Below are 20,095 nucleotides of genomic sequence, written 5' to 3' on the forward strand. Positions count from 1 at the left end.
CAGTTGATCAGTGTGTGAACTACCCGGTATAGAATTGAGTATAATGCTGTAATTAAGTTCCTGATTTAATTTCTTTTGTTATATATACCATTAAATATTTTTAATAATGCCAATGAATTCCTCACAAATATCACGTGATAAAGAACTTACATTTCTTCGTCTTTGATAACCATATTTTTCTAAAAGCCCATTAAAAGAATTGTACGTGAGATATTCCAAGTACGTGAAATAGCAGACATAATAATTTTACAAAAGATATAGAACTTTTCAATACTTTTTTATAATAATTTTCTTCGTAATCTATCAGCTGCAATAAATCAGAATGGATTATGTTTAAAGCAAAGATTTTTTCTGTAAAGTACGGATAGATGACAAATGTTCCTTTAAGGCTTCAGTTTCTGATAAAGGTATTATTACAGATTTCCAGTTTTAGAAACCCCTAATTTAATTGGATTATAATGGGGAAAATATTTTACAAGGGCAGCAATATACACATTTGCTTGTTTTTGAAAATATGAAACAGTTTATTTCTTCTTTCTTCTAGTCTTGAATGTTACGACTTTTGTAAAAGTCAGGCGGATACATTACTAGAGTGGTTTTAACTTCCGTAGTGTAGAGTACTGGTCACAAACCCAAACTAAATGCAGAGAGAATACACGATCTTAAATCAGATGAAAGAACCATAATTTTTTCTTAACAAAATAAATATTCAAAATCGTAAAAACAACCTTGTATATAGCGTAAGTATAATGAAACACTCAATCGATTTCGAAGGCAGCTAAAGGTCCCTCCTCATCAGGAGAAAGAAATACCTAGAAAGAAGAAAAGTAAAGGGGAAGGAGTCTCAGAAACACGTGGTTATAATCGGATTTTTAATCAGAGTTACATTGCCCGCCTACTTTTACTGAGCCAGGCTATCTGATCAAACATGTAACACAAAGGACAAGAAAATTAGCGAAGTTAAAAATACGGAGCGAGGGGCAACTGTACCTTCACGCTCAAAATCTGAACTTCGAATAATGGAAAGCTTCCTTTCTTTTCCCACTATTGCCGTGTGTAGCTTGCAGATAGCAAGCTGTATACCGGCTGTCATGAATTAAAAAGTACATTGCAGGTATAGCAAATGCATGAGTGTGTCCGGAGGACAGGATGCAAAATGAAAGAGGGTGTGACTACTTTGTCACGTGAGGCTATAGCGGCGTCTGGTAGGCTGGAGAGATGCTGGTCCAAGTTTCAGGTACGGTGTGCATTTTTACAAATATTCAGTGCATAAACACATCAAAGTGCATTTTTCTCACAATTAGAAAGACTATATACAAAAATAAAATATGTATTTACAAAGTAAAATTACGCAGGGAGTCCAGCAGAGGCAGTCAAAGATATCTCTTAGTAGAGGTCTTTTGATTGGCTGTTGAGACGTGTATGCGAAAATCATGAAAATTTGCTATTTACAAAATATTCAATTGCAGAGACATAAAAACATATTTTCCAGTAAACTAGAAGTTAAATTAAATAAAATAAAATAAATTTGAAACCAATAGGAGCAGTGAGAGATCTACAGTAAGCAGTAGAAGACTTTAGTTCGTAGTCACTTGGGAGGTCACCCTCCCGTGCCTTGACCCCGATAGTGGCTGCTTAACTTTCAGCGTTTCAGTTTTCCAAGTAAACACAGGGTAAAAACTTAGGTTGGAAAGTTCTGATTTTCATTGAGGATAAATGCAGTAAATGGTCTAAGGTGCCTGTCTTCGTGCAATATTTCATATTCAAAGAGGTTAAATTGACGCATATGATTGCAGTCCTGGGCTTCTCTGAAGAAATTCCGATTTTGCTTTGCGATGAACTTATCTAAGGGGTCGATCTTGAGGTCATCTTGTAGACACTTATTTGTCACGAAATAATGAGCATTCTTAATAATCCTGAGATAGCGGTTATGCACAACACATAATTTATTGAGGTCAGTTTTGGTCAGGGCGGCCCACGCTGGGGAGGCATAAGTCATGATCGGTCTGATCGCAGACGTGTAGATGAGCCGCTTTTTTTCCCAGGTCGAGATTGGAGTATTTACCAATAATTGGGAAGAGACATTTGATAATTTGTAAGGCCTTATCCCTGACGTAATTTATATGATTAGTCCACGTTAAGCGATCATTTATAATCACTCCGAGGTACTTGGCATGGAGAACAATTGGAACAATTTCGTTAAATAGATAAAGTCCTCTTTTGACAGGTGTGTTCCTTTTATTTCTGCGTATGAGGAGAAGTTGAGATTTGGCTGCGTTTATTTGGACTTTCCATTGCGCGCACCATCTTTCAATGCTAGGAATGACATCTTATAGCTTTTTGATGGCGTGATTCATATCAACAGACTTTATTGCCAGGGCAGTGTCGTCTGCATAACAGGCCAAAATAGCGTTATTTTGAGATGTTTGAGGAAACTCAGCAGCATAAAATAGATACATATAAGGTCCTAGAATTGAATCTTGCGGAATACCGGATATTTCTAGACGAGGAGATAGCACCCTTCACACAAACACAAAAAGTCCGGTTTGTAATGAAGGAGTGAATTGTCAAGATCATTTCTCGGTCCACGTTAGCAGTAATTAATTTGGATATGAGCCCCTCATGCCAGACGCGGTCGAAGGCTTTCGCCACGTCCAACAGGAGGAGAGCAACACTTTGTTTGTTATGCAAAGCAGATCCACAAAAGTCAGTAATGCGTAACAATTGCTTCGTAGTAGAAAGGTGCTGGCGGAAACCAAATTGTTCCGGAGGCAACATCTTTAGATAGGATTGCATACGTGAGAGAATAATGCGCTCATAAATTTTTCCGAGCACAGGTAGGAGACTAATAGGTCGATAGACCTCTGGTTTCGTGTGGTCCTTTCCAGGTTTAGGAATTAAAATAATTTTTGCACTTTTCCACTGCTGTGGAAAGTAGGAGTTAAATAAACACGCATTTAAAATGCTAGTGAAATTCGCTACTGCACAGGGAGGTAACTTTTAACTGCAGTATTAGAAATGCCATCATTTCCGGGAGCTTTGCGTGATTTGAGTTTTTTAATAGTTTGAGACACTTCTACAGGGGTAGCAAATTTGGGAATATTTCGTGCTGTGGGGGTAATGGAAAGCAACCACTGAACGGATTTTTATACCCTCTGGTAGTACCAAACGCGAGGAGGTAACGCCATCTATCGGCAAAAATAGTAACTGAATTAAGATAGTAGAATTTTAAATGCATTAGGAAGGACTGGATTGGATTTAAAATCATTAACTAAACATGCTAAATCTTTGTGAATATGAAAAGCCTCAAGAAAATCCAATTCACCGACTAAAGTCAAAATCATGGTTAAATGTCCAACTATGATACGCTATTGAAGACTTGTTAATTTCAAACAATTTTCATTAAATTAACAAGTCTTCAATAGCGTATCATAGTTGGACATTTAAACATAATTTTGACTTTGGCTCTGCAAAATCAACCAAAAGGCTTCTTCCATAGGTGAATTGGATTTTCTTGAGGCTTTTCATATTCACAAAGATTTAGCATGTTTAGTTAATGATTTTAAGTGTCCTTCCTAATGCCTTTAAAATTCTACTATCTTAATTCAGTTACTATTTTTGCCGATAGATGGCGTTACCTCCTGGCGTTTGGTACTACCAGAGGGTATAAAAATCCGTTCAGTGGTTGCTTTCCATTATTCCGCTTTATTTCTTGACGTAGCCAAAGCATTTGATAGGACTTGGCATATAGGAATTATTATCAAGCTCATACGCCTTGACGTTTCGGCCCATTTAATTCATATTATTAACTCGTACCTCACTAATAGATCTTTTTCTGTACGAGTTAATTCTTTCATTTCGGCACCCCGTCCTATACTAAGCGGCGTCCCCCAAGGGTCACTTTTAGGCCCAATTTTGTTCAACATTTTCATAAATGACATACCAAAATCACCTAGCATCACTCTTGCACTTTATGCAGATGATACGGCCATCCTAGCTCAACACACACGCCTTGAAAACTTGGTCCAAATCATTCAGAGATATCTCTCTAGCCTTGAGCACTGGCTCATCACTTGGAAAATAAAAATTAATGTTGCTAAATGTGCTGCTATGATATTCAAACGTAGCCCCCTCCCGTACCCTTCCATTAATATTAAATTCCTTGATGACTATGTTCCCTGGTCAAATTCTTACAAGTACCTAGGAGTTGTACTTGATTCAAAATTAACCTGGCGCCTTCACATTGAAAATGTTCTCAACAAAGCGAAAGGCGCTAGAGCCCATCTTTACCCATTTTTAGCTCGAAAGAGCAATCTGTCAATTAAAAACAAAATCTAGTCTAGTCTAGTCTGCACGGTTATTGCCGAAATGTCGCGGAGCACGCAACTTATCCGGCTCTTGAAAGCTAAGCCCGGAGGGCGCAAGACTTTGAATTTTTCATGACAAGTTACAGGAGGTCAAAGGTGGCTACAGGGGGCGACCATGAGTCGCAAGGCCAAGGAGTGGCGCGCGCATCAGGCAATAAGCAAAGCAGGAGCCGTGAGGGTCTGTATCATTATGTTTGCGTTGTATCATAAGAGATCAAAGACATAATCCAGAAGATTCAATCACTATATCTGAATACATATAAATCATAACAATTAAGCTTAATCATACATAAGTAAATAAAACAAGTGAAAAGAAATACAACAAACATACAATATAATAAATGAGAAGTAAATAAATAAAATACACTATACACTAAATACAATATATATACAGGCACTGTACATTCCCATCAAGATAAATTTTATGTGGGAAAATTTAAGTCCCGGGCGAGGTGGGCCGCGAGCGGTCTAAGTGAAGCATCTTCTTCGAGAATAACATAGTCTAATACATTTAAATCTGACATATGATTGCATTCTTGCGCTTTACTGAAGAATTTATCATTCGCTTTGTGTAGATAAGTTTCTACCGTTTCCATTTTCAGGTCATTGTGCAATGTTTGATTTGAGACGTAGTAGTGCGCATTTGCTATCGTTCTAAGTACCTTATTCTGGATGATTTGTAGCGTGTTCAACTCCTTTTTCTGAACTGTTGCCCAGGCCGGAGAAGCGTACGCAAAAATAGGGCGTATGATGGAGTTATAAATATGTCTTTTTCTTTTGATGTCTAATTTGGAGGTCGCAGACAGAAGCGGCTTTAGACTTTGAATTACTCCAATAGTCTTACCTCTGACACATTTTACATGCTCTTTCCAAAGGAAATTAGCACTATATTTTAGACCTAAATAAGTAGCAGTTTTTACAACTGGAACTACCGTATTAAATAACAAAAGTTGTTCAGATAAAGGGTGATTCATTTTGTTCTTTTTAAAAATCATAAGCTTAGATTTATCTGCATTAATTGCAATTTTCCAGTTGGTACACCAAGTTTCAAGTTTTGGCATAAATTTTTGCAGTTTCTTAATCGCAAAATTTGGTGACCCAGACTTAACGGCAAAAGCTGTGTCGTCTGCGTAGCAGCCCATGAAGAAATTTGGATCTAGATGTTCTGCAGGTAGATCTGCTACATAGAATAGATAGAGCACAGGCCCTAAAATAGATCCTTGAGGGACCCCGGCCTGCACTTGCTTTTTATCTGAGGTGCTATCATCAATGTGAATGCTGAATGTTCTATGGGAAAGAAACGAGTGAATAATTTTGATCAATTCGGTGCTGAACTGCAAACCGATTAATTTATAGATTAACCCCTCATGCCAGACGCGGTTGAACGCTTTCGCCACGTCTAACATGAGTAAGGCAACATATCTTTTATTGTGCAGTGCACTACCAATAAACTCATTAAGTCTAACCAGTTGCTTTGTCGTGGACAGGGCTTTCCGGAATCCAAACTGTTCAAGTGGTAATTTATCTAGATGTGGTTGAATTCTGCTGAGGATAATTCTTTCGAGTATTTTTCCCATGCTGGGCAGTAGGCTAATGGGCCTGTACCCATCCGTTTTCGTCAGATTCTTACCCGGCTTTGGGATCACAATCATTTTAGCAGACTTCCATATATTTGGAAAATAACTATTGAACAGACAGGCATTCAGAATACCTGTAAGTCGATTAATCATATTTATTGGCAGCCATTTTAGCGCCACATTATTAACATTATCCTGCCCGGGGGCCTTTCTATTCCTGAGCTTTTTAATAATATTCATGACTTCATATGGTGAGGTGAGTTCTAAGTGATTTTGTAAATTATTTTTGCAAAGCCATTCAGACACTGTGGAGTTCACATGAGTTGTAAAATCCTGATTACACGGATAAGAGTTAGTAATGAATTGCCTTTCAAAGTGCTCAGCGAGTGTATTGCATTTTTCAATATTTGTGAGCGCAATGCCATGCTCATGGTAAATCGGTCTATTAACTGTGGGTTTATTTTTGAGACGTTTTACAAACGACCAGAATGAGCTACTAGGCTCGTTAAAACTCTCAATTTTCTCATCCCAGAGCTCTTTACAGTGGGAGTTTATCTGTTTTTTAATCTCTTTACTAAGTCTATTCATCTCTTTTTTGGTATCAGGATTGCACGTGAGATGAAACCTTTTCCTGAGCTTATTTCGATCTCTGATGAGACTTTTAATCCTTTGTGGTAGTTTATTAGTAACCTGTCTTCTAGGAATTTTTCTAGTGGCCGCATGGTAGGCACTTTGTATGTCTTTTGTAAGATGCTTGGTCGCAATCTCAATATCCTCCGGAGTGCGTAAAGTACTGTTAGTATTACATTTTGAGAGAATTTCATTGAAAATTTTCCAGTTAGTAGAAATAATCTGCTCTTCCATAATATCTTTGTTTGTACCTAGGGTCGCAATGACCGGGCAGTGGTCTGAGTCTAAATCTTGAATAACCTCTAGATTGAAAGAGAGGGAGATGGTTGAAATGAAAATATCCAAAATGTCCCCTGTATTGGGATTGTTCGGCAGATACGTGTACTCACTTGGTACATGAAAGTAAATAGGATAATTATTAACGAATTCTGAAAGCTTTTTTCCGTTTTTATTTGTTCTCCTGCAATTCCAATCCTGGCTTTTAGCATTTAAATCCCCTGCAAGGATGATTTGTTTATTGGTGTCCAGTAATTTTGCGAGGTAATTTATATCAAGCATATTCTGTGGAGGATTGTACATGGAAGTGAAGTAAACGTTACCATAATGCGGCAGAAATACCGACACAGTCACAATTTCATGCCCATTATGTCGCTCTTCGCAGATCAGACAAGATTGGAGAGAGTTGCGTACAAAAATCGCGACCCCCCCCCACCTCGGTGACTTAGACGGTCGCATCGATAACATGAATAATTTGGAATCTTCATCGGGGTGCTTGGCGTAGCGAAGGTTTTAGTAATGAGCGCCACGTCAATATTATGACATGAGATGAAGTTTGATAGTTCAGTGAGCTTATAGTGAATGCTACGGGCATTCCAAGTCATAATAGAAATGGGAACTTTTGTTGGTCTAGTTTGACCCATTATCTATAGTAGTAGAAGCATTTTTCTCTTGATTATTATCTTTTATTTCCTTGACTTGTTGCGAGATCTGAAATCCCGGATTTTTTATTACAGAAACTAGTTCCGCAAGGTCCGTGAAGACTTGTTTTGCTTCACTCAATATATCCGAGTAAAGGCCTGTGGAGAGCGCCTGCGAATAGGATTTATTTTCAATTACCCTACTGGGGAAATTGATTGGTTTCTCGGATTTTCTTTTGGGGAACTTCTCACACCCCCTGAAACTAGAAGTGTGGGAACCCCCGCAATTGGCACAGACTGGAGGTTTGTCATTGTTGTCTTTATCAGGGCATTCCTTAACAAAATGTCCTTTGCCGCATCTGACACATTTGGGTGCATAATTGCAACCCGCTTGTGTGTGATTAAACCCCTGGCAACGAAAACATTGCAGGGGTCCTTGTCGACCTAAATACTCTTTGATTATAATTTTCATGTGACACAGAAATCTCTCATTGTAGATTTCCTTGGACTTGTCACTTTTAGGTAGTGAAATTAAAAACAGAGGAAGCTTGGTGACCTCTCCATTACGCCGTCTAGTCATCTGTTTAACATCGTTGATTTGATAATCAAGTTCTTCGAGTTCAGATTTGATGTCATCGATCAGGGTATGTTCCGTAAGTCCACGAAGGACAACTTTTAAATATCGGTCTTCCGGGAGGATGTACGAGTGGTGTTCAACCTGTTTTTCCTTAAGTATTTGGACTACAGTCCGGTAATCGCCAGGTGTTTCGGTAATGACTTTAATACTTCCCGAAGGAATATGTTCCCCGTGAAATTTGATTTTTCGCTGTAGAAATATGGATCGAATTTCACTCCATTTCAGTTTATTTTCTTTAAGAGTAATTGACGGAATTTTTGAATTCCTATTATCTTGTTTTTGCTTATTTGTGGTCATGTCAGTGTGGTTTTCGTTACCTGGTGCAGTTGTATCCATTGTCTCATTAATTTGCGTATGAGTATTTTGATTAACTGCTACCTCAGTAGCTGGTGTAATTGGGATACTGTCCTGATTTTGTTGTTTTTGTGTAGTACTTTTAGGGGAACTACTAAGTTTAATTTTCTTAAAATTTTGTCTCTGAGATCTAACTCTGACTGTTTGATCACCTTTAGTCTTTGGTAAGTCATCATCTGAGCTCGTGGGCTGATCCAGTGGTATTTCACTCAGAGCATCAAAATTGTTGCGTAATTTAATTGGACTTCTGTCCCAATCATTATCTGGATTTTTATCATGTGAGGTTTTATCCAGAGTTTTATCCTGTTGTGTTAGTGTGTTAACAGCAACTAGCATTTCAGTCATACTTTTTAGAAAATTGTACATTTTATTCTCAGTATCAGTGAGTGTACCATTCTGCAGGCGAATGGTATCGAGTTCACTAATCTGTACCCTCACGGCATCCAAAATCGTATCCATAATCGCAATACAGAATTAAGAAATCCTGCGCCCAATCAGCAGTCCAGAGTCCCGCGCCCCGGAACCGGACCCACTCGACGGTGTTCCGGCAGACGGATGAGCGGGCGAAAGTCTGCTAGGCACCTATCTCACACCTGACAGCGTGAGCCTGGGGGTAACTAAGCAGACACACAACCAGAATCCGAAATTTAATTGCGCGCACGCAATTAATTTAAAATCTGATAAATAATTTAATTTATAAAATTAATACGCAAAAATTACGCGCAGAAAAATCAGTATCAATAGTGCGGTATCACTCGTACCAGCAATTAGGCATAATTCGCAAGAAAAGGCAAACTAACATGAAAATTCTGAAAATAATACAAAATAATAAAATTATAAAAGCAACCAGGCTTTTAAAAATAAATACAAACCGAAGATTAGCATTTAAAAATGCTGATGCATGCAGATAAGAGTTTGCACGTGTTCACACACCGCAACACACGCAGATCGGACAGGGCGTACACGCGATACAGGATCGGAGGCAGGCACAATATCGACGACGAACCTTCTCCTTTGGCGTCCACCCCTCGAATGAATCGAATGAATGAAAACAAAATCCTTCTCTATACATCCATTATAAGACCTGTCTTTATGTATGCATGTACAATCTGGGGTACTGCTGCAAAAACTCATGTGAAAAAACTTCAATCTTTTCAAAGTAAAACCTTACGTATGGCCCTGAATGCAGCCTGGTACGTCCGTACAGATGTGATTCATTCGGACCTAAATATTAAACCTGTAGATTACCATATTAAAAAGCTTAGTCAAAATTTATTCCTCAAAATTGAACAGATTGATAACCGAGCACTTCGGCAGATTCCAGCATACGATCCTGCTATTCGCAGCTCACAGAAGAGACCGAGAGCCGTGATTGGCCGAGAGTTTGGCATCTATCCGCCATCCAAAAGGGCAAGACACGCCCTCTCAACTTTTGACCTCAGAGAGTTCGTCGTATCCCTCGTGAGAGTAGCACGTCGCTTGCGAGTGCTCGTTCCACCAGATCCGGTTCTTCGATTTCATCATCCTGTCCTAGGCCTAATCGCCGCGCTTGCGTGGCCACGTGCCCAGAGATTTCGAGTTTTGACTATCGTACATGTAAGACGTGCATCTGCTCGCTCCTGATTTTGAGATATTAGAACTCTTCTTTTATTATACCTGATCAGAGTGCATGCCGCTGTAACAGTAGGCCGGCATTGCAATATACTCTGATTGCTTTCCCCGTTGCTATATTCTCTGCCATCCGCTCCATCATGGATCGAATGATTGATTTTATTGCCGCTGAGATTACCAACTTAGAATGCGTTGAAGAAGCTGATGGATCTCTCTCATCTAAAGATGCACGAGACCTTAAATTCCTTCGTCGTCTCAAACTTTTCATCGACAGAGAATTGAATGCTGATCGTTCTTCTACTTCTCTTCCCAAACCAAACATAGCTCCTAAGGTTAATGACAACGATTCTTCAATAACTGGAATCAACAAAACTAATGCCAGACGAGCCAGCAGCCCTGCGCGCTCAGATGAAGAGCAATCGAAAAAATATAAAGCATTGGATGAAGACAGCTCCGATACGGACTCAGGTCCTAAAGGAGATATTACTAGAAGACCAAGAAAACCCTCTCGAAAGCCTACCCTGACGAATTCCTCTGATTCGACAGCTGAGCCGACCACGGAAACAATTTCTGATAATATGGATACAGCCCCAGAAGTACAGGTCGCAGATCCGGCTACTGAAACACCAAAAAATAACGTCATGGACACTTCTCCCAGTCCGCAACCAATGCTGACGCTACCATCGACCAATCCTAACACGAGCTCAAGAAAACTACCGCCTATCATGGTTAAAGATGAAAGATTCAAATTTTCAGAAGTTAAAGCACTCCTCATCGGTTATAATCTGCAGGCTGAAAAGGATTACTTTGGTCAATTAATTCAGAGTGGATTTAAAATCCAATCCAAATCCCCTGCGCTTTATAAACAAATCGTACAGGTCTTCAAAGACAAAGGTATTCGATATCACTGCTTCGAATTGCCTGAAAACAAATATGTTAAGGCTGTTATTAGACATCTCCCCAATGACACGGACGAAAGCGAAATTGCTGAGTATTTAACTCAAAAAGGTTATAGCATCATCAGAGTGAATCAACTCAAACGAAGACGAGACGGAAAAGTCATAAATATGCCTCTCTTCTTGATCACCCTGGATCGTAAGGAAAAAAGTAAAAATATCTTCGACGAAGAATTCATCCTAGGAATGAGGATTAAAGTAGAAAGATACCGAGGTAGAGCTGGACCCCTGCAGTGTTTTCGCTGCCAGGGATTTCACCATGCTCAGACACATTGCCACCATGAACCTCGGTGCGTTAAGTGTGGAGACGCTCATCAATCGTTTTTATGTAAAAAAGACAAGAATACTCCCCCTACGTGTGCGAATTGTAAGATGACTGGACACACTGCGAACTTTCGTGGTTGTGAAAAGTTTCCAAAGCCTAAAGCTCAGGTTCAGCCATCATTTTATGCAGATCGAGTAATTAGTAACAAATCCTACTCGCAAGCCTTAGCCAGTGGACTTGCCCCTGAAGCGGTAAGCGAAGCTAAAACCATTCTACATGAACTTAAAAGCTTTGTCGCAATTATTCAAAATTCTGGACTTCCCCTGCTCTTCAAGCAACTAACCCAAGAAAAAAACGCTCTACCTCAAGAAAATGTGATCTCAGATAATGGGCCAACACACTAATAAGGCAAATTTAATCCGCTTCATGGTGTGGAATTCAAATAGTCTCCGCAATAAAATCTCAGAACTGCAAGAATTTCTGTACGAGCACGATATTGACTTCGCGCTCATTACTGAGACACATGCTCAAAGATGTTACAGTCTGAATATCTCCAACTACAGAATCTATCGCTGTGATAGAACTAGCCATCGAGGCGGAGGTGTCGCCATCTATGTGAAGAGAAATTTACCATCTTGCCTAGTTAAAGAGTGTAAAGACTTTGGTTGCGAGCTGATTACAGTGTGCATTACCCTTCCGGTGTACAAAAATATTTATTTCAGTGCTTTTTATAATCCACCGCATAATGTGTTAACTTATAACCTACTAGATTCAATCCTTCCTCCTGATACTCCTACGATCCTGGCAGGAGACCTAAATGCCAAGAGCATCGCATGGAATTGCCGTAAAGGAAATACAAACGGTAAAACTCTACAAAATTACATTTTAAGCCATCCTGTTGTTATTTACACACCGGACGAATACACTTATCGCCCGGACAGAATAGAATATTCCGACATTCTGGATATTGTTTTGTCCACCACAACTATCCCTATCACGCTTGAAGTATTGCACGAACTATCCTCGGATCACTTACCGATCATTGCTACTTTAGGAGTGAACAAAAGTAATACTGCTTCCACTAGGAAAATTACTGATTGGCAGCGCTATCAACTCTTCATGAAAGACAGTGTTCTTGATGTCAGAAATTGTTGATAACATCGACTCTGCAGTATCCTCATTTACCTCAAAAATTCAAAGGGCTATTGAAAATGCTAGTGATACAGTTGTAAATACAAACACGCTCTTCCGACTGCCGCCTAAAATACGTCAAATGATGAGGCATAGAAATCGCCTCAGAAAAATTTACAACCTTACCTGGGATCCTGTCGCCAAAAGGGCGATAAATCGCCTAAACCGGGACATCAAAACTGCTGTGAAGCAACACAAGGACGAACTCTGGTGTGAAAAAATGTGCAACTTAGATTTCCGTGACGGATCTCTTTGGACTTTAATAAAAAACCTCAAAGCAAATTTTGTTACCAATCGTCCCATCTTCCATAACGGAGTTGTTGCCCTTTCAAATGAAGATAAAGCAAATGTTTTCGCCTCGCATTTGGAACTACAATTTACGCCAAATGATTGGCCTGTGGACAGAAACTTTGAACTTTTCACCCTTACTCATGTGAAAGATTGGCTAAATGCCCCCACAGCACGAAATATTCCCAAATTTGCTACCCCTGTAGAAGTGTCTCAAATTATTAAAAAACTCAAATCACGCAAAGCTCCCGGAAATGATGGCATTTCTAATACTGCAGTTAAAATGTTACCTCCCTGTGCAGTAGCGAATTTCACTAGCATTTTAAATGCGTGTTTATTTAACTCCTACTTTCCACAGCAGTGGAAAAGTGCAAAAATTATTTTAATTCCTAAACCTGGAAAGGACCACACGAAACCAGATGGCTATCGACCTATTAGTCTCCTGCCTGTGCTCGGAAAAATTTATGAGCGCATTATTCTCTCACGTATGCAATCCTATCTAAACATGTTGCCTCCGGAACAATTTGGTTTCCGCCAGCACCTTTCTACTACGAAGCAATTGTTACGCATTACTGACTTTTGTGGATCTGCTTTGCATAACAAACAAAGTGTTGCTCTCCTCATGTTGGACGTGGCGAAAGCCTTCGACCGCGTCTGGCATGAGGGGCTCATATCCAAATTAATTACTGCTAACGTGGACCGAGAAATGATCTTGACAATTCACTCCTTCATTACAAACCGGACTTTTTGTGTTTGTGTGAACGGTGCTATCTCCTCGTCTAGAAATATCCATAGCGGTATTCCGCAAGGGTCAGTTCTAGGACCTTATATGTATCTATTTTATGCTGCTGACTTTCCTCAAGCATCTCAAAATAACGCTATTCTGGCCTGTTATGCAGACGACACTGCCCTGGCAGTAAAGTCTGTTAATATGAATCACGCCATCAAAAAACTACAAGATGTCATTCCTAGCATTGAACGATGGTGCGCGCAATGGAAAGTCCAAATAAACGCAGCCAAATCTCAACTTCTCCTCATACGCAGAAATAAAAGGAACACACCTGTCAAAAGAGGACTTTATCTATTTAACGAAATTGTTCCAATTGTTCCCCATGCCAAGTACCTCGGAGTGATTATAAATGATCGCTTAACGTGGACTAACCATATAAATTACGTCAGGGATAAGGCCTTACAAATTATCAAATGTCTCTTCGCAATTATTGGTAAATACTCCACTCTTGACCTGGGAAAAAAGCGGCTCATCTACAGGTCTGCGATCAGACCGATCATGACTTACGCCTCCCCAGCGTGGGCCGCGCTGACCAAACCTGACCTCAATAAATTATGTGTTGTGCAGAACCGCTATCTCAGGATTATTACGAATGCTCATTATTTCGTGACAAATAAGTGTCTACAAGATGACCTCAAGATCGACCCCTTAGATAAGTTCATCGCAAAGCAAAATCGGAATTTCTTCAGAGAAGCCCAGGACTGCAATCATATGCGTCAATTTAACCTCTTTGAATATGAAATATTACACGAAGACAGGCACCTTAGACCATTTACTGCATTTATCCTCAATGAAAATCAGAACTTTCCAACATAAGTTTTTACCCTGTGTTTACTTGGAAAACTGAAATGCTTAAATTTAAGCAGCCACTATCGGGGTCGAGGCACGGGAGGGTGACCTCCCACGGGACTACGAACTAAAGTCTTCTACTGCTTACTGTAGATCTCTCACTGCTCCTATTGGTTTCAAATTTATTTTATTTTATTTAATTTAACTTTTAGTTTACTGGAAAGTATGTTTTTATGTCTCTGCAATTGAATATTTTGTAAATAGCAAATTCTCATGATTTTCGCATACACGTCTCAACAGCCAATCAAAAGACCTCTACTAAGAGATATCTTTGACTGCTTCTGCTGGACTCCCTGCGGAATTTTACTTTTGTATATAGTCTTTCTAGTTGTGAGAAAAATGCATTTTGATGAGTTTATGCACTGAATATTTGTAAAAATGCACACTGTACCTGAAACTCGGACCAGCATCTCTCCAGCCTACCAGACGCCGCTATAGCCTCACGTGACAAAGTAGTCACACCTTCTTTCATTTTGCATCCTGTCCTCTGGACACACTCAAGCATTTGCTATACCTGCAATGTACTTTTTAATTCATGACAGCCGGTATACAGCTTGCTATCAGCAAGCTACACACGGCAATAGTGGGAAAAGGAAAGGAAAGGATCTCAACTTTTTTTTTTTTTTTTCATCATTCATTCGAGGGGTGGACGCCATAGGAGAAGGTTCGTCGCTGATATTGTGCCTGCCTCCGGTCCTGTATCACGTGTACGCCCTGCCTGATCGTTTGCGTGTATTGCGGAGTGCGACCACGTGCTAATTACTATCCGCTTGCATCAGCATTTTTAAATGCTAATCCTTGGTTAGTATTATTTTATAAAAGCCTGGTTGCTTTTATTATTTTTCTATTTTGACTTATTTTAGGATTTTTATATTTTTTATGCCTTTTCTTGCGAATTAGCCTAATTGCTGGTACGAGTGATACCGCGCTTTATTGTTACTGATTTTCGGCGCTATTTTTAGCGTAATTATTTTTGCATTAATACATCTAATTTTAAGTAATTGCGTGCGCCTAATTTTTAATTTTTGGATTTTGGTCGCTGTGTCTACTTAGTTACCCCCAGGCTCACGCTGTCAGGGGTGAGATAGGGGCCTAGTAGACTTTCGCCCGCCCATCCGTCTGCCGGAACACCGTCGAGTGGGTCCGGTTCCGGGGCGCGGGACTCTGGATTGCTGATTTGGGCGCAGGATTGCTTGTTTTTGGACTGCGATATGGATACGATTTTGGAAGCCGTGAGGATTCAAATAAAAGAACTTGAGACTATTCGCCTGCAAAATGGCACTTTCACAGATACAGAAAGTAAGATGCATAACTTCTTACTGAGTATGTTTGATATGCTAGTTGTAGTTAATAATCAATTAACACAACAGGATTTGATTAAAACACAGCAAAACATGTCACATGAAAGTAAATCTGAAACTGATAGGGATAGAAGCCTTATTAAAATACATAATAATTTCGACTCACTAAAGGAAATTTCTCTGGATCAACCCACAAGTTCGGACGAAGATCTTCCTAAAACTAAAGGAGACCAAACTGTCAGAAAACGTACACAAAGACCCAATGCTAAGAAAATTAAGATTGGTAGTCCTACTAAAAGTACTCCACAAAAACCACTCAATCAGGAAGGAAATACTGTCACACCAGCTACACTAGTAGCAGCCAATGAAAACATAAACACACGAAATAATGATAGCATGGACACTACACAACCAGATAATGATAACTCCACTGCCACAAGTAATCCAAAGCAAAATAATAAAAACTCCAAAATTCCCCCAATAACGTTAAGAGAAAACTTACTGAAATGGAGGGAAATAAGTGATATTTTCCTACAAAAACAGATTAAATTTCATGGAGAACAGATTCCTAATGGAAGTATCAAAGTGATTACGCAAACCCCAGATGATTACCGGACAGTTGTCCAAATCCTCAAAGAAAAACAGGTAGAGCATCATTCATATATCCTCCCAGAGGACCGTTACTTAAAAGTTGTCCTCAGAGGACTCACTGTAAACTCCCAAATTGAGGATATTAAATTTGAATTAGAGCAATTAAATTACCAAGTAAAAGAAGTCAAACAAATGACCAGACGACGCAACGGGGAAGTCACTAATCTCCCGTTATTTTTAATATCTCTTCCAAAAAATGAGAAATCGAAAGAACTTTATAACGAGAGATTTCTTTGCCATATGAAAATAAAAATTAAAGAGTATTTGGGAAGACAAGGACCCCTGCAATGTTTTCGTTGTCAGGGGTTCAATCATACACAGGCGGGTTGCAATTATGCACCCAAATGTGTCAGATGCGGCAAAGAACACTATGTGAAAGACTGTCCTGATAGAAATAATAAAGAAAAGCCTCCGGTCTGCGTAAATTGCGGGGGTTCCCACACCTCCAGTTTTAGGGGGTGTGAGAAATTCCCGAAAAGAAAAACTGATAAAATAATCAATTTCCCTAGTAGGGTTATTGAAAACAAAACTTATTCACAGTCGTTGTCCTCTGGACTTTACTCGGATATTTTAAGTGAAGCCAAGCAAGTCTTCACTGACCTGGCGGAACTTGTTTCCGTTATAAAAACTGCTGGTTTTCAAATTTCCCAGCAGGTCAGAGGAATTCATGAAAACAATCAGGAGATAAAAACTTCCACTACAACCGTTAATGGGTCAAGTTAGACATATGCTTGCTCCTATTAGGATCATGACATGGAATGCTAGAGGCATTGCATATAAAACTACGGAACTTTATACCTTTTTCAGGGATCATGATATTGACGTGGCGATGATTACAGAGACTTTTGCTACGCCAAGTACCCAGATGAAAATCCCGAATTATGTTTGTTATAGATGCGATCGACTAAGTCACCGAGGTGGGGGGGTCGCAATCTTTGTCCGCAGCTCCCTACAGTCCTGTCTTATCAATGACGAACGATTTAATGGACACGAGCTGGTCACGGTATCTGTCCATCTCCCGCACTATGGAAATGTGTACTTTAACTCCTTGTATAATCCTCCGAGGAATATTCTCGACGTCAATTACTTAGCTAAGATATTGGATATTAACAAACAGGTTATTTTGGCGGGTGACCTTAATGCAAAGAACCAAGAATGGAACTGCAGGAGGACTAATAATAACGGTATTAAATTGTCGGAGTTCATTAATAATTACCCGGTTTATTTACATGTGCCGAGTGAGCACACTTATTTGCCCAACAACGGTAATTCGGGTGATATTCTAGATATTTTCCTTTCTACCATCTCACTATCTTTCAGCCTAGAGGTCTTGCAGGATCTGGATTCGGATCACTGCCCAGTCATTGCGACTCTTGGCACGCCAAAGAAGGTCATGGAAGAGCTTATCAATACGACAAACTGGAGGGAATATAATGAAATTCTCTCTGAAAATCGCACAAATCTTATATTACGCACCCCAGATGACATAGAGCATGCTGCGAGGCAGCTTACGACAGACTTACAAAATGCTTATGACGCTGCCACCAGAAAGATTCCAAGAAAGCATATCACTAATAAACTACCAACTAGAATTAAAAATCTCATCAGTGACAGGAACAAATTCAGAAAGAGGTTTCACCTTACATATGAACCGAACACTAAGAAAGACATGAATAGGCTCAGTAGAGAAATCAAAAAGCAGATAAGTATTTACCGTAAGGAACTATGGGATGAAAAGATTGAAAGCTTTAATGAGCCAAGTAATTCCTTTTGGTCTTTTGTAAGACGACTAAAAAATAAGAACGGTAAACAGGCCAATTTATCATGAGCATGGAATTGCACTTACTAATAGTGAAAAATGTAACACGCTTGCTGAACATTTTGAAAAACAATTTACCCAGAACACATCACCATCTAATCAGGACTTTTCTACCTTAGTAAACTCCACAGTTTCTAACTGGATGGATAACCTTAATTTACAGAGTCATCTTGAGCTCACTTCACCTCAAGAAATTCTTAACATCATCAAAAAACTCAGGAATAGGAAGGCCCCTGGGCAGGACAATATAAATAATGTGGCGCTTAAGTGGCTGCCGATTAACATGGTCAACAAGCTCACAGGCATTCTAAACGCTTGCCTTTATAACAGTTATTTTCCACAAATCTGGAAATCTGCTAAGATGATTGTACTCCCTAAGCCGGGAAAAAATCTTACTAAATCAGAAGGGTATAGACCCATTAGTCTGTTACCCAGCATGGGTAAAATTCTAGAAAGAATTATCCTTAGCCGTATTCAGCCTCACATGGATAAGCTACCTCTAGAACAATTTGGTTTTAGAAAAGCACTTTCCACGACTAAACAACTAGTTCGGCTCAACGAATTCATAGGCAGTGCGCTGCACAACAAGAGATATGTTGCCTTACTCATGCTGGACGTGGCGAAGGCATTCGACCGCGTCTGGCATGAGGGGCTTATCTATAAATTAATCAGCTTAAAGTTCAGTGATGCGCTGATTAAAATCCTCTATTCTTTCCTGACCAACAGAACTTTCCACATTCAAATTGGAGAAAGTAAATCGATTTTAAAAGAAGTAAAGGCCGGGGTCCCTCAGGGATCAATTTTAGGGCCCGTACTCTATCTCTTTTACGTAGCAGACTTACCTGCTGAGCACATTGATCAGAAATTTTTCATGGGGTGTTATGCAGATGATACAGCGTTCGCTGTAAAGTCTGGGACACCGAATTTTGCACTAAAGAAACTGCAAAGATTTATGCCTAAGCTGGAACATTGGTGCGCCAAATGGAAAATAGCAATCAATGTTGATAAATCCAAACTGCTGATCTTTAAGAAAAATAAGATGAATCATCCCTTGACGACGCAACTGATACTATTTGACACTGTAGTACCTATTGTCAAAAGTGCTACTTACCTTGGACTAAAATATTGTTCAAACTTCCTCTGGAAAGAACATATTAACAGCATTAGAGGAAAAACTATTGGAGTCTTACGAAGTCTCACGCCGCTTCTATCTGCGACTTCCAGATTAGACTTAAAAAGGAAAAGACACATTTATATTTCTATCATACGTCCTATCTTCTCATATGCCTTTCCCGCCTGGGCAACTGTTCAGAAGAAGGAGATAGAGAAGCTACAAATTTTACAAAATAAAGCTCTCCGGATGATAACTAATGCACACTATTACGTGTCAAATCACACTCTGCACCGTGACTTGAAAATTGACTCCGTTGAGATGTATTTACATAATGCCAACAACAATTTCTTTAATAAGGCTCAGAATTGTGCACACATGACTGATCTCAATGTATTGGATTACATAATTCTGAATGAAGACGCTTCACTAAGACCACTTGCTGCCCACCTCGCCAGGGACTTAAATTTCCCGACATAAGAATTTTCATGCTGGGTATGCACTGCTCTTGTAAATATTGTATATAATGTAACTTTTATTATCTTCATTTTATTTTACAATTGTATTTTATGTATTTCCTTTTCACGTTTCTGTAGTATATATGTATTAAATTATGATATGTTTATTTTTATAATATATCATCTTCATACGTCATGACTGAAACTGTTAGATTTTGTCTGTGTTTCCCTGTTGTACGACACGTACATTTCACACAGAACCTCACGGCTCCTGCTTTGTGATTTTCTCATTGTGCGCGCCTTTACGGCCTTGCGACGCATGG

Source organism: Stegodyphus dumicola, chromosome 1 (assembly GCF_044657685.1).
Source record: "Stegodyphus dumicola isolate Sdum_Otavi_A_Nest chromosome 1, ASM4465768v1".
NCBI classification, from domain to species: domain Eukaryota; kingdom Metazoa; phylum Arthropoda; class Arachnida; order Araneae; family Eresidae; genus Stegodyphus; species Stegodyphus dumicola.